The sequence below is a fragment of the Borostomias antarcticus genome (assembly GCF_949987555.1).
Source record: "Borostomias antarcticus genome assembly, chromosome: 22".
Lineage (NCBI taxonomy): Eukaryota > Metazoa > Chordata > Actinopteri > Stomiiformes > Stomiidae > Borostomias > Borostomias antarcticus.
Window position 1 is genome coordinate 14,878,358 of NC_140255.1, and position 13,454 is coordinate 14,891,811.

The window sequence follows — 13,454 nt, forward strand, 5'->3', positions numbered from 1 at the left end:
AGAATTCTGGAAAACAACATTGTTTGCTTTTCTCCTGAGCCAAAGGGCTGTTGTGAGTGTCTGCTACCCTCTCTATTCACTGGCAGTTGTCTCAGGAACAACAATGAAGTGGGTAACATGATCCTTCATTACACATTGTGTAAACAGTGTAACCTATCACGGCTGTCAATCAAGATGATTGATTGTGTACCGTCACTAGTGGAGAGTGACATGTCAGAAAAGTTTTTTCAGACAAAGCCCTATGCATTCAGACTGCCAGCGGAGGTGGTGATTAATGCGTTCTCCCTGAGTAATCCCACACCCCTGGCTAATGAAGCAGGAATCTATCATTTCTACTGGGCCACAGATGTCGTGAGGACTGGAATCCAAAGTGCCTGGGAACAGTAGACTTCTTTTCTCTAATGGTTCCTGATAAGTGTGACAGGCCTGGAAAAACGCCTCCAGTCAACAACACTGGCTCTTCGGGGCAGACAGAACAACAACTACAACAACAACTAATACTGCCAACATCTAAACAAAAACACACCCAAATTCACTGGCATCAGGGCTTCACTACAGTATGTGTGGGAACAAGCTACAGCAAGAAAGCCTCCAGCAAAGTTTGGTCTAAGAACACAGCCACAGAAAGGGATAATCAGTGTCACACACCAATTATATTTCAGAACGTGAGTACTGTAATATGCATTAGGACTACACAGTTTCACAGTTCAATCGCAGGGTGGTTTTCTCACTAGCAAAGGAGTGCACCACGCGTTCATATAAACATGCCATCTGTGTTTAATTAAACCGGCAACATCTTATAATCATCGGAGAAAAACAAGAAATTAAATTGCAATTAGGCAGTAAGGGCTGAGGCTAGGGGACTGGCTTCCCTGAAGACGGCCGGTCCCTGGGAGCAGCAGGCCTCTGCTGTTCAGGTGATCAGCGGAGAAAAACATCTGTTAATGTATCGTTGCAGAGACGGACCCATTTCTCCCCTCACACGCGTTCCAATCTCACACCGCTTAGAGCGGCGAACATCGATCCAACCGACCGGGAGGTCTGTCTTGCTAGCTGAACGTCTGTAGAAACTGTTAAAACAAACTAAGCAGCAACTAATGCACACAAACGCTGACGGGTTAATGGCCGCCATTAATCAACCATGTTAATTTCAACTTCCCTTCACTACATTTCCAAAAGTCTAGTGCTACTAACACAAATGAAAAGAGCAAATTCCAAATGATTCGCAGCTGTCTGTTCACACTTAATTTGATTGGATCTGGTTCAGTGCCTGTTCACATGAGAGGGCTGATAAAACCGCAACACTTTCAAACATCTGCTTGTCGAGGAGCCTGTTGGTTATTCATTCAGCTGGGGGGGTCAGATGGCATTCAGCTCCACACACCCTCACACCCAAACCTAATAAATCAATTCTGGAGCAATTATGAGTAATCGCCTGCGCTTTTAAGTTTTACAGTCTGTTTTATGAGACGTGGTTTCATGGGAATTATGAGAACAAGATGAGTCATCGACCCAATTGCACTTGTTTTCGTGAAGGCTGGCCCCGTTCTGACCTCTGACCTCTGTGTCACTGGTGCTTCACTTCAGGAACTGGCGTGGCGAGCTCACAGCCGCCGCCGACCGCCCCCAGCCCCTGTACTAACGCCTAATCCACACAACCACTCCATCTATGTTACAGCAAATTACCCAGATCATCCTTTAGAAGACTGCTCTGAGACATAGTACAGTATATGATATTTACACTAGTGTACACCTTTTACATCAGTGTAAGCCTTTACAATATACCGTTCCACCCGTGGTCCAAGATATGCATTGTGGAGAAGGCTCTAACAGAATGTCTAACAGTGACTGGACAACAGAGATGGATGATGATGATGATGATGATGATAATAATGATGAAGATGAAGGTATTAGGCCCAGGGGTGAGCACGCTATGCCCCAGTGGAGCTGAACTTGGCTGACATCATCAGTCTTATCACAACCAAAACAAATGGCATGGAAATGCCGTCCTGTCCTGCGCTCATGGACTGGCGGCTAGATCAACACGGTTGTTTGGGTTGGGCCCTCAACCACCTGCCATCTGGCACGGAAATATTAACTGAGACAATGAGCAAATGTTTAACCCAGCCTGTCATTAGGACAGGCATTGTGTCTTTAGCTACAGGGTGATTTCAGGTGGTTAGATCACTTTTGTCCTCCAAAGTGCTCTCTGAAGCTACTGATTTTAACAAGTCTGTTGAAAATTAAAATCAAAATATTGGAGAAAATATGGTGACACAAATCTACTGTAACTCACAAAATGTCTTTGAGGATGAGAGTACGGCTGCTAAATCTGAGGTAGAACGGCTAGGCCTGAGCCTAATTAAGCGATTATGACCACTGTGTATATGGTCTGTCGCTCTGATGTGAACGACTGTCATGTGGAACAACGCCACCGCGACCGGACAGACGCCGTCTACTTTGATGTGGGCTTATGCATAATGAAATGAGCTTCAGATCCTGGTCATTAAAAAGAACTCCTTTATGTGGAGATCACGCCATGAAAGGCAATTTCTTCAAAGGGGGACTGGCTCTGGAGATCTGTGAGGGATTATGACAGGAAGGCATGTATAAACAAAGTGATGTGAGAATAAAAGGAAAATGGGGGTCAGATAATGTCACAGCTATTACACATCCATTACACAGCTATTACACATCTCAATTACGAGTTAGAAGTTACAGGGATCATTTGGCTGTGGAGGAAAGGCAGGGTTAGTGTGCGCCTGGTCTACTCACATGGCCTTCTCCACGCCTTTGTTGTTACATGAGCTTGGCTGACGTCTGAATAAAACTTTGTTTAAGGTTTTGAAAACACGCTTGAATCAACAAGAAGTATTTGTAGTTTCCGTACACATCACCATGTGCCATTTTAGATAACAATACCATGTTGACTTCTTTTTTTATTTTGGGAGGGGTCAATAATCAACCACTTTTGTTCACGATTTGAAACAGTTTAAATCTAATTTCTAGGATAATTGTACTAAGAGAGGGAAACAGTATGGTTGGTTTCCCTCAGGTCTCACAATCACTTCCCTAACCTTGTCAGTCCCATGCACATTACACAGAGACAGCAGCGCTTTCTGGGACTGATGCATGGCTATGTGACACATCATCAATACTGCATCACAAAAACCACCGATGCTGTCTGTTAGGAGATAATGACTTTCGACAGCATCAAACCAACCACAAAGCCTCTCCAAAGCAAATGATTCCTTTAAGGTATTCCTGTATGGTAAATGATTCATACAGCATGCATTGTTAAAAAAGCACTTAAGGGAAACTGGTAGAAGTAAATGTATTTATAAATCCTAGTGAAAGAGCGTGGTAGTTTTACCCGCCATCCTGGACGGTCTGAAAGCATAATTAATGTGCTGGGTTGCTAATGGGTACAAAGGATGCAGGGAAGTGTCTAGTTTTTAGACAAATCGACTCTGGCATTTATCAAAACCTTTGAGAGGTTAATTAATTAAGTCTATGTTTGGAACCTGAAATCTCTTTGAAATAATAAGTGGCCTTTCAAAAGGAGTACTCAGTTCAGATGATTACTTAATGGGAGGTTCTGTGAAATGCTTTACTTTGGCATGTACTCAAGAGACTAATCCCTTGGCTCCACTGTGGCCGCCAGCGTCGACCGTCAGCATCGACATTCTACGACATTCTACCGTTGAAAATCAAGAAATACCTCGGCAATTGTCTAACGTTCGACGCTGGCGTTGAATGTGATGCAAAGTCTGCAGTGGAGCCACTGTCATTAATTACAAAGGATTCATTTCCTTAGCGTCTGATAGTTGATGGTTGACGCTGACGCAAACGGACCCAGTGGAGCCAAGCCGTAAGGAGGTCTCTTATAACTGTTACAGCGCCTCGCTCCACAATCAATCATTTTGATTTCGATAATAATTTTCATTTTGAATCATATTGACAATCAATAGTCCTCGCCATGTGGGAAACAGAAAATGTAACATTATTATGGGTATAGTATGTTTTAACTGCTGACAGGGCTGGGTCAAAAAGTCAATAATACAACTAATCAATATATTCTGTTAAAACTGACAGCATGCAATGATTTCAATGATACAGAGCTGTCCAGCTGTCATCTAACTGGAAAAGACTAGCCATCAACGGATGTGTTGTTTACACTGACTGCTCTTGGGGAGGTAGGAGACATATTGTAATGAATGTGACCTGCGTATTTATCCTCTGGGAAGTTGAACTGTGTACACTGACATACTGTATGAACCTGAGCATTCAACAATCCAGTCAGAGCGGATGTCACTAACAACCACAAAAAAGAGGTCTAAATTTATGCTGAAAATGTTGGCATGTAATGAAAGGAGCCAGCTGCTTTGTCCGTGTTTCTGTCTTCATGTCCTATGTGGTGTATGTCCAGGACATTACAGCGTTGACAACATGATGGATGAACCGCAGTGGAGTGGTTAGTGATTGCTGGGGCTTCGAGAACTTTTCCAAAGCAGAAACAAATGACCACTTCACATTGTATCCATCACTAGTAGTCACCTAATTGGAAAATGAGCCCTATGGTGTCAAAACACAAAGACGGCCGATGTAGCAGTGGAACCAATGTCCCCTTAGCCAGAGTACATCATTCACCTCTGAGCTTCACCGTGGGCCTCTGCCACCTCAGTCCCTTCAGCCATGTAGGTGATGTTAACAAACTGACCTAACCCTTTCAAATGGATGAAAACACATGTCCCTGATCTATCCAGTGGTAAAGTTTACTGTATGCAGAACAGACCCTAGCTATTGGTTGTTGGACTTCATCACAATCTATTCTGGATAAGCTTTAGGCTCTAAGACAGTGACTGATGATGGTATCTTCGAATGAGATCATATCTTGAGCTGTACTGTGTGTGGTAGCTCCTCTATAGCATCTTCATCCTCCACTAGAGGTCTCTCTGGCTCGCCCCCCCCCCCCCCCCCTCCTCCTCCAGCCCTCCTCTCCTCAGTACAGTGAGATGTAAACACAGACCTCTGCCTCAGGAGTCTACACAGGCCTCTGTCTCAGGGCTCAACCCAAGACCTCGAATGACTAGTTGTTGAGCTACTGTCCCGTTGTTTAAAAGATACAGAATGAGAATCTCATTCTATTCTATATCTAATACAAGGATATTTCCAAATCTAAATTTGCAGATTTGTTTGTTGTCCATATTTATGTACAAAATGTACCCTGACCCATAATTTTGAGTTAAAAAAAAACAAACATAGGTTAACGTTGGTCAATGATCAGCCTTTCTCCTTTAACCAGTCTTTAGCCTTTAACCTATATTACTCTTGCACTTTGACTTTGACACTAGACTAGATTATGCTCTAAGTCACTTGTTTAGAAAAGAGATGCATTTGTGAGTTCTGGCGAGTAGTAGTACACTGACTTCCTACGTGAAAAGCAATTATTGTAAGCCGCTTTGTCTGCTAAATGACAGTAATGTATCTGCACAACCTTTCAGGAGCCTAAGGAGTCAGAGGTTCAAGACTTACAGAAAACTGAGGTACAGGCGTCAGCAGAAGGACGATGCCTGGCATGGCGAGGCATTCCTCACACGCTGGCAGCATGAGCGATGCGGGTCGCTTAGCGAGTGGCCAGGATTCAAAACAAAGGAAAAGGCCGCAGCGTCGGGGTCCTCTGGATGAATTTGTCAATGTCTCGTGCCTTAAGGCACCCAGCCTCGCCTGACCCCAACCTCCATTCTCAAGATAAATACCTCTGTCACCATTCACCTTCAGTCCCTGGACACAAATTTAACTTGTCATCCATCATCCCTGCGCAGATGTATAATCCCCCCCCCCCCCCCCCCCAGCAGTAATGAGCTGAAGACCTCAGACCCGGCCAGGGAGAGGCCTCACCTCCAGTGGATATGACAAAGCAGTTTGGAATCCAGATTCTTTATGGTTATTAGTTACACAAAATGACTTGATCTCACACTCGACCAGAAAGCCTTCCAACTGGATAAATGATTGACTGTGACATTCATTGAAACTCCAGGGTCCATACAAGGTTCAAGTCGTGGAGGGAGCACAAGGCAGGGGAGATTTGTTTTCCTCAAATGGCCTCAGCTGACAAGCCCGTATGATAATGCGCCCACTGTACATCAAGTTAATTGACGCTTAAATCTGTCAGTAGCCTTACAAATGCCGACCTTCTTTGGGGAACAAATCCTTTTTAATGTGCATTCTTGTGACTGATTGGGTGTGCGAGTGTTTGAATGGCTGTGGGTGTGTGAGAGAGAGGGAGAGACAGAAAGACTGAAATAGAGAAAGAAATGTACAGTACAAGGAAAGAAAGAGAGAATTTGTTGGCCTATATTACACAAAAGAGACAAATGTTACAAAAAACTAATACATTGTGGTTAAAGAATTGAATTATTACTATATATATATATATATATATATATATATATATTGTAATCTACACCTCTGCTGATGACACTGGTGTATGCTGTTCACATTTTACATCTCCCTGCAAAGTAGGCTATTGGACAGATGATACACTTTTCTTTCAAAAGCCTGTTGATGAGCTGGTGAAGACATTGAAAGTAAAATTAGGCTTCTTAGAAACAGATCATGCTTTGAGCAGCATAAAACTACATTTTCAGTCCACTTTCTCGCCGGTTCTTGATTATGGAGATATTATATTTATATTTTATCCTTCTCATTTTAAAGCACTATGTACTACATTGATTTGTATGAATGGTGCTGTATAAATAAAATGACATTGACCTCCTTGATAACTTTTAGACACACCGCTCACAACACTGGAACTCAGAACTTGTTAACTCTCAAGGTCTCCTTGATGACATCTGAACTAGGAAAGTCTTCTTTTAGAACAAACTCCAGAACTCTTAAGTTGGACGCACTAGAGCCATTATGGGACATTTAAATAGACTGATTGGGGAGTTTTTATCTGATGATTGTAATTCCTTTCATTGAGTATGGAACAAATTTGCACATTCTATATTGCATTTTGTTTTTGTGCATTGGCTGTAAGCCAGTGCACCTAGAAGTTGACCTGCAGTCCGTTGTTGACCTGCAGTTCTATGTTGCTACCACAAGAGGCAGTGGTTCCAGAACATCAAAACAAAAAGACTCCACAGATTTCTCAGGTCAGCGGTGGCCGAGTGGATAGTGCTCTGCCTAGCACCGCGAAGATTGTGAGAAAGACTAGTATTTTATATACCATCAATATGTCTGGCCGTTGCGTCTACGGGTGTACAAATCGGTGCTCTAGTGGCAAACTTAATTTGTTTCAAGAGGAAACCAGCCTTTTCAGAACTGGAGTCGCCTGTGGCTACAAGCCATTAAGCGTTTGCGGTGCCCATTTTATATCAGATATTTTGACTACCTGGTTTCACTGGAATGTCTGGTTGAAATGTAGAGTAATATCTGAAGTAAACAGTAAACCATAACCTGGCTGCACGCTAAGCTAAAACTAAGTTCAGAAAATGAAGCCTAATGATAGCTAGCTAATGTTAGCTAGTGCTAGCGAACACGCTAGCTAGTGTTAGCTAGCTAACTGAAGACATGCGGAGTCAGAGATGGCTAACGGCTAGCAAAACCTAATGAAATGGTGAGTCCTGCTTTGCTGCTTTATGCATTTCAGATTGACTGAGGACTGGTTGGGGAGCATTGGGAGTAATAGCAATGTCGGAGAAGACCCTGTGCAAGACCCCACGGTACGCTACTGCATTATAGACAGATAGTCCTCATTACAATAGGAGTAGGACACTTCAAATCCTATAGTAATTCATTTTTGTATGGGATGTGATGCACCAGTCGCACTACGCCTACATGTGGTTTATTTTCGGTGATTAGACTGATTGTTGACTGGCACAGCTTTAGGTGCTGATGGAGGAATGAGCTTAATGTATTGATGTTTTTTTTCTAGTGTAGCGTTCGTCCAGTTATCACTCCCTCCCTCCGTTACTGCGGACAATGTTGGCCTGCATTTCTCTGTTGGCACCACAAAAGGCAATAGTCCCACCACACCAAAATCAAGAAGGACCCCAAAATCAACCCGCTGATCTCCACTGCACAAGTATAGTGGTGAGAGCATTGGACTCCCACCCTGGAGACCGGTTGAAGACCCGGTGGGGATAACTTTATGGGACTATACTATATATAATTTTGGACCCTGGTAGTGGGCGTGGCTCTTGTCCAGTTTCCCATCATTCCCATTGTTGATGAGGCAGAGGCCCTGGTCTCCAGCACAGGCGTAGATTGACCTCATCTTGTTTAGCATTGCATCTCCTATTCAAATGCTCAGCACCAAGATCTGTTCATTCCTCTTACAGTATGTACATGCACCACATGCTGTTTCTAAGTTTTTGCAACATTAATGGGAACATGTTTGCATTGAACGTATATAACTAAGTTACTTTTCTTACAAAACCACCCAAATCCCAGTTCCATTAGTCACATGTCACAATGCCAAAATACCTACCCATAGAGATAGACTCGATCCATGTACTTTGAGTGAAACATTGATTTGCACACTGTACATCTGTTCTACTGAGGTCTGTCACATATAGCATTTATTATAAGGAGTAAATACATGTTTTCAGTAAGTTGTATAAAGTATTAATATAGGTTAAATAAAAAAATAGAAAAACCCAGTAGGACCTACACCACTCGCAATGTACTGTATAATGCACAGCTCAAGAGTCCCACACCCAGCACAATAGCTCTCTCTTCCTCGGTTGTAAGCAAATCAAATTGCTCCCAAATCCCTTTACACCTGTCTGATTAGGATATTTTTGCCGTGTAATGTTATTAGCTGGCTGGTTAAGGAGAGAGCTGCCGTGCGCTGGGGCTTTGCTTATTAATTGTTGTTTTCATGTCACCACCGCTGTGTGCACCCAGTGATTTAATCACCTAAATTCACTACCGAGGGAGTGGGACCAAAACAGCTTGTGTGCACTCTGGATAGTATACAGTACGTATAACATAGTGACCATTAAGTTCGTGCTTATTGCATTTAATTCCCAAACTGCCTTTAAGATCATGTAATAAATAGTCCTGAATAGCTACAAGATGTGCTCTTCGCAACGTGATTTTAACCCATTATCTGTTTTATCCTGCGTACTCAATTTACACTGACTGCCCCTCGCCCGTCACTAGATGAGCACGCCTTACGGCGTGACAGATCGGTTGGACGGGCTGACAGATCAGGGGAAAATAGTCACCCTTATTATTGAGAGGACACTGATGAGCACTGAGCTGTGTGTGCACTCTGCTTCCTCCTCTTAGTGCACTAATGACCCGAGGGCGGCCCTCTCCATCTCCCCCGCAGGTAGGATCTTGTTTCTCTCTCCCTGCGGGAGCTCGCCCCCCTGGAGAGAACGGCACGGGCTGCTGGCTGCTCACCCCTTTCCCCTAGCGTAGGTCTCCCTCTGATCATGGAGCATCTCCACCCTACCACCCCTGCTTCGACAGGAGACCTCCGCTATTCTCTGCAATTAACCAGGGGCCTCGTTACCATAATACTATAAGTGCACCAGTCTCCTTGGGCTAATGGCACAAACTAGACCTGAGGGTCCCAATCTGCACCCATCTAACAAGCAAACTTGGTGATAACTGAGACTCAGCAAAAATCCAAGCTGAAGACGCTTTCCTTATTAGCCTTGACAAATACGTACATGACTGAATGTTGATGTCTTTTCAATAGGACATCACCTTGTCTCACAAGTCTAATTTCAAAGGAGAGGGGCAGATTGCAACGGAAGCTCCTGGAGAAAGCTCTCTTCCAAGCAAGTCCTTCGAATGACAAGAGACAGCCGCGGTGATGCAGACATGGGCGGACAGAGATGGATGGATCAATATCAGAGTGCATATGCACACATGCGTATTGATAAACTCCTGCTGACGACGGGTGAACACTTTGGACTTATTGGCGGAAACGTCAGTCACCGCGGCAGTTTGCATGCATTTCAGGTTCAATGTCCTCAACCTGTGACCACAGAGTACTGAAGCCAGCCTGAGAGGCCTGTGACAGGCCAAAACACTTTTTTTCTCACATCAAATTGGATTTCACTTGGCATCGTTTCAGAGGTCTCCTCTATGTCTCCGGGGGGCAGCTGTGGCTCAGGAGGTAGAGCGGGCCGTCCTATGATCGCAGGGTCGGCGGTTCGAATCCCGGCTCCACCTGTCCACAAGTCGAAGTGTCATCAGGCAAGACACTGAACCCCAAATTGCTTCCAATGAGCAGGCAGGCACCTTGCATGGCAGCTGCCACCATTGGTGTGTGAATAAGTGTGTGAATGTAAATGTGTGGATGAGAGACCATTGTAAAGGTCTATATACGTGCAGTCCATTTACCATTTACCAGGTAAACTTACTTTGTTTTACATCCTTTCACACATAGCCAATCCAAAAAGGATGATGCTACAAGAGCAGCTATTCAGCTAGCATGACTGGCTGGTATACTGGCTGGTGACATCACAGAGCATCCCGCCCCTTTTCCAAGATGGCAGCATCCCCATTGTGTGTGCTGAATGTTTGTTAGTGTTTGGTCTTTTTTGTTGGTTTTTAGCACTTTTAACATCCATTTTAGTAAGTAGTAGTCTTTATTTGATCCTGGCATTTTCTCATTTTACCGTTTTGTGGACCTTTTGGAGTTCTACTGGCTCTGTGGACTATGGCCTGAATTTCTTCCCCTGACTGCTGGGGAGCTGTCCTGCTCTGCTCTGCTGTGCTGACTGAGGCCTGCTTCCACCTGCCCTGCCCTGCCCTGCTGCTGTAGCTGAGGCCTGCCTCCACCTGCCCTGCCCTGCTGCTGTAGCTGAGGCCTGCCTCCACCTGCCCCTGGCTTTCCTGGTCTGGCTGGGCTAGGTTAAGCTGAGCTGAGCTAAACTAGGTGTGTTGCAGCACTATGTTGTCTAAAGCTACTCTCGTGCTTGCTCTTCTTCTGGGATTATTTGTCAGACTGCACCTCGGCAAAGCTGATGGTCTGGCTACCAGTGACGTCTTTGTTTACAATGAACATTCGGATGGTGGAACTTCTGGAGCGCTGACCCCATCGGATAGACTTTACCAAAAGCTGACGTTCTACGGCATAAAATGCGCTCTCCCATATGCCCTTTTGACTCTTGACTCGCTAATTTCGAAGGACTGGAGTGGCCCTGACCCCCAGAAAACCAATTCGTCTAGAACCCATGTGAAAAAATCATCTTCCAGACGGTTAATACTGTTATTGCTTCTACTCTCTGGCAATGTTAACATTAACCCTGGTCCAGAGCATTTTTCTGCTTCCTTGCAGCTTCTGCCAACTCCGTATGAGTTTAGCTGTAGGCAAGGGCTGGGTTTTCTGCATGTTAATGCTAGGAGTCTAGTGCCCAAATTAGATATTTTCAAGACCTGGTTTTTAGTTGCTAAGCCTGATATTGTAGTAGTTTCTGAAACCTGGTTAAAACCGACCGTCACTGACAATGTCATTCACATTGATGGTTATAATGTTTTCAGAACTGACCGTAAGGGCAGAGCTGGTGGTGTTGCAATATACACTGCTGAGAATTTACAGTGTTCTGTCCTTCACTCGATTTCAATACCTAGGCAACTTGAGTTTCTAGCTGTCCAAATAACTATAGCAAATGCTCCTCTCACGGTTATTGGCTGTTATAGGCCTCCCTCGGCCATCAAAGATGCAACCACAAGCCTTACTGAATTGCTGTCTAAGTTTTCTTCTGAAATCATCTTAATGGGTGATTTAAACTGGGACTGGCTGAGTGATAAATCTTCACAATTTAAGCAGGTTTGTGATTCTTTGAATTTAACTCAGCTTATTGAAAGCCCTACTAGAATAAACCCTGCCAAACCCAACAGCGACACCCTTATAGATGTCATTCTAACAAATGCAGTTCATAAATATGTGTCTGTTGGTGTTTTTCCTAATGATATCAGCGACCACTGCACCATTGCTTGCGTTAGGAGCACTAAGTTGCCCAAAGCCAAGGGCCTTATTGTGCTCAGGCGCTGCTTCAAACATTTTTCTGAGCAGGCTTTCCTACATGACCTGGCGGAAGTTAAATGGCACCTTACAGCGTTAATTCCATCTGTCGATGATGCTGTCCATTTCTTTACAGATCACTTTTTATTGATTATTAATAAGCATGCCCCTCTTAGAAAATTTAGAGTCAAGAATAGATACAATCCATGGTTTACTAGAGAATTAACCAATCTTATTCATGATCGAAATAAGCAATGGTCTTTAGCCAGAAAGTCAAACACTGCTGATGACTGGCTTCTTTTTCGTGTCCTCAGAAATAAATGTTCAGCTCTTATTAAAAAAGCTAAAGCTGATTACTATCTGAGCTTAACCACTGATAGTTTTAACGACCATTCCAAGTTCTGGAAAACAATTAAATCACTTCAGAACAAGAAGGTTTCTAGTCTTCCACAAAAACTGAAGGTCAGTGATGCTTTTATTTCTGACAAAAATGATATGTCTAATGCTTTTAATGCTCATTTCAAAAAGGCTGGTCACATTTTTGATGAGCAAAGTCATGACTCTCTGCATGGTCGTACCCTGAGTCATAGTCAAGAGATGATCTCCTCCCCTGTTTTTGATTTTGCTTCCTTCTCGGTCTCTGAAGTCTTACACGGTTTGCAATCAATTGATCCTAAAAAGTCAGCCGGGCCTGACAGACTTGACCCTTTCTTTTTAAAAATTGCAGCAGAGATTATAGCACAACCAGTTACTGATATTTATAATCTGTCCCTGTCCACTCATACGCTGCCAGTTGTGTGGAAGCAAGCTTTTGTATCGCCCCTCTTGAAAGCTGGTGATCCCACTGATTTGAATAACTATCGACCCATCTCAAATCTTTCTGTGTTATCAAAGATTCTTGAGTCCTTAGTTTCTGCTCAGCTAAAGCTTTTTTTAAATTCACACAACATCCTTAACCCTTTGCAATCTGGATTCAGATCAAAGCACAGTACTGTGACTGCCAGTCTGAAAGTCCTAGATGATATTAAGGCTGCTTTGGATAGGAAATCTTTTTGTGTTGCACTGTTTATTGACTTAACCAAAGCATTTGACACTGTAGATCATCACATTCTGTTGAATGTTTTGTCGGTGTCTTGTTTCGGACACAATGCCATTAGTTGGTTTCAGAGTTATTTAGCCGACCGTACTCAATGCGTCAGGTTGGGCAGTACCATCTCTGACCCTGTCACCCTGGAGAAGGGAGTTCCACAGGGTTCTATTTTGGGGCCCTTGCTCTTTTTATTATATGTAAACAATATTTGTAATCAGATGCAATGTTCAACCTATCATATGTATGCTGATGACACTATTGTGTACTCATGTGCTCCTTCTCTGGATATTGCCGTTTCCAATCTAAAATTGGATTTTATCACACTGCAGCATGCACTTCTTGATTCCAAGCTGCTTTTAAACGGTATGA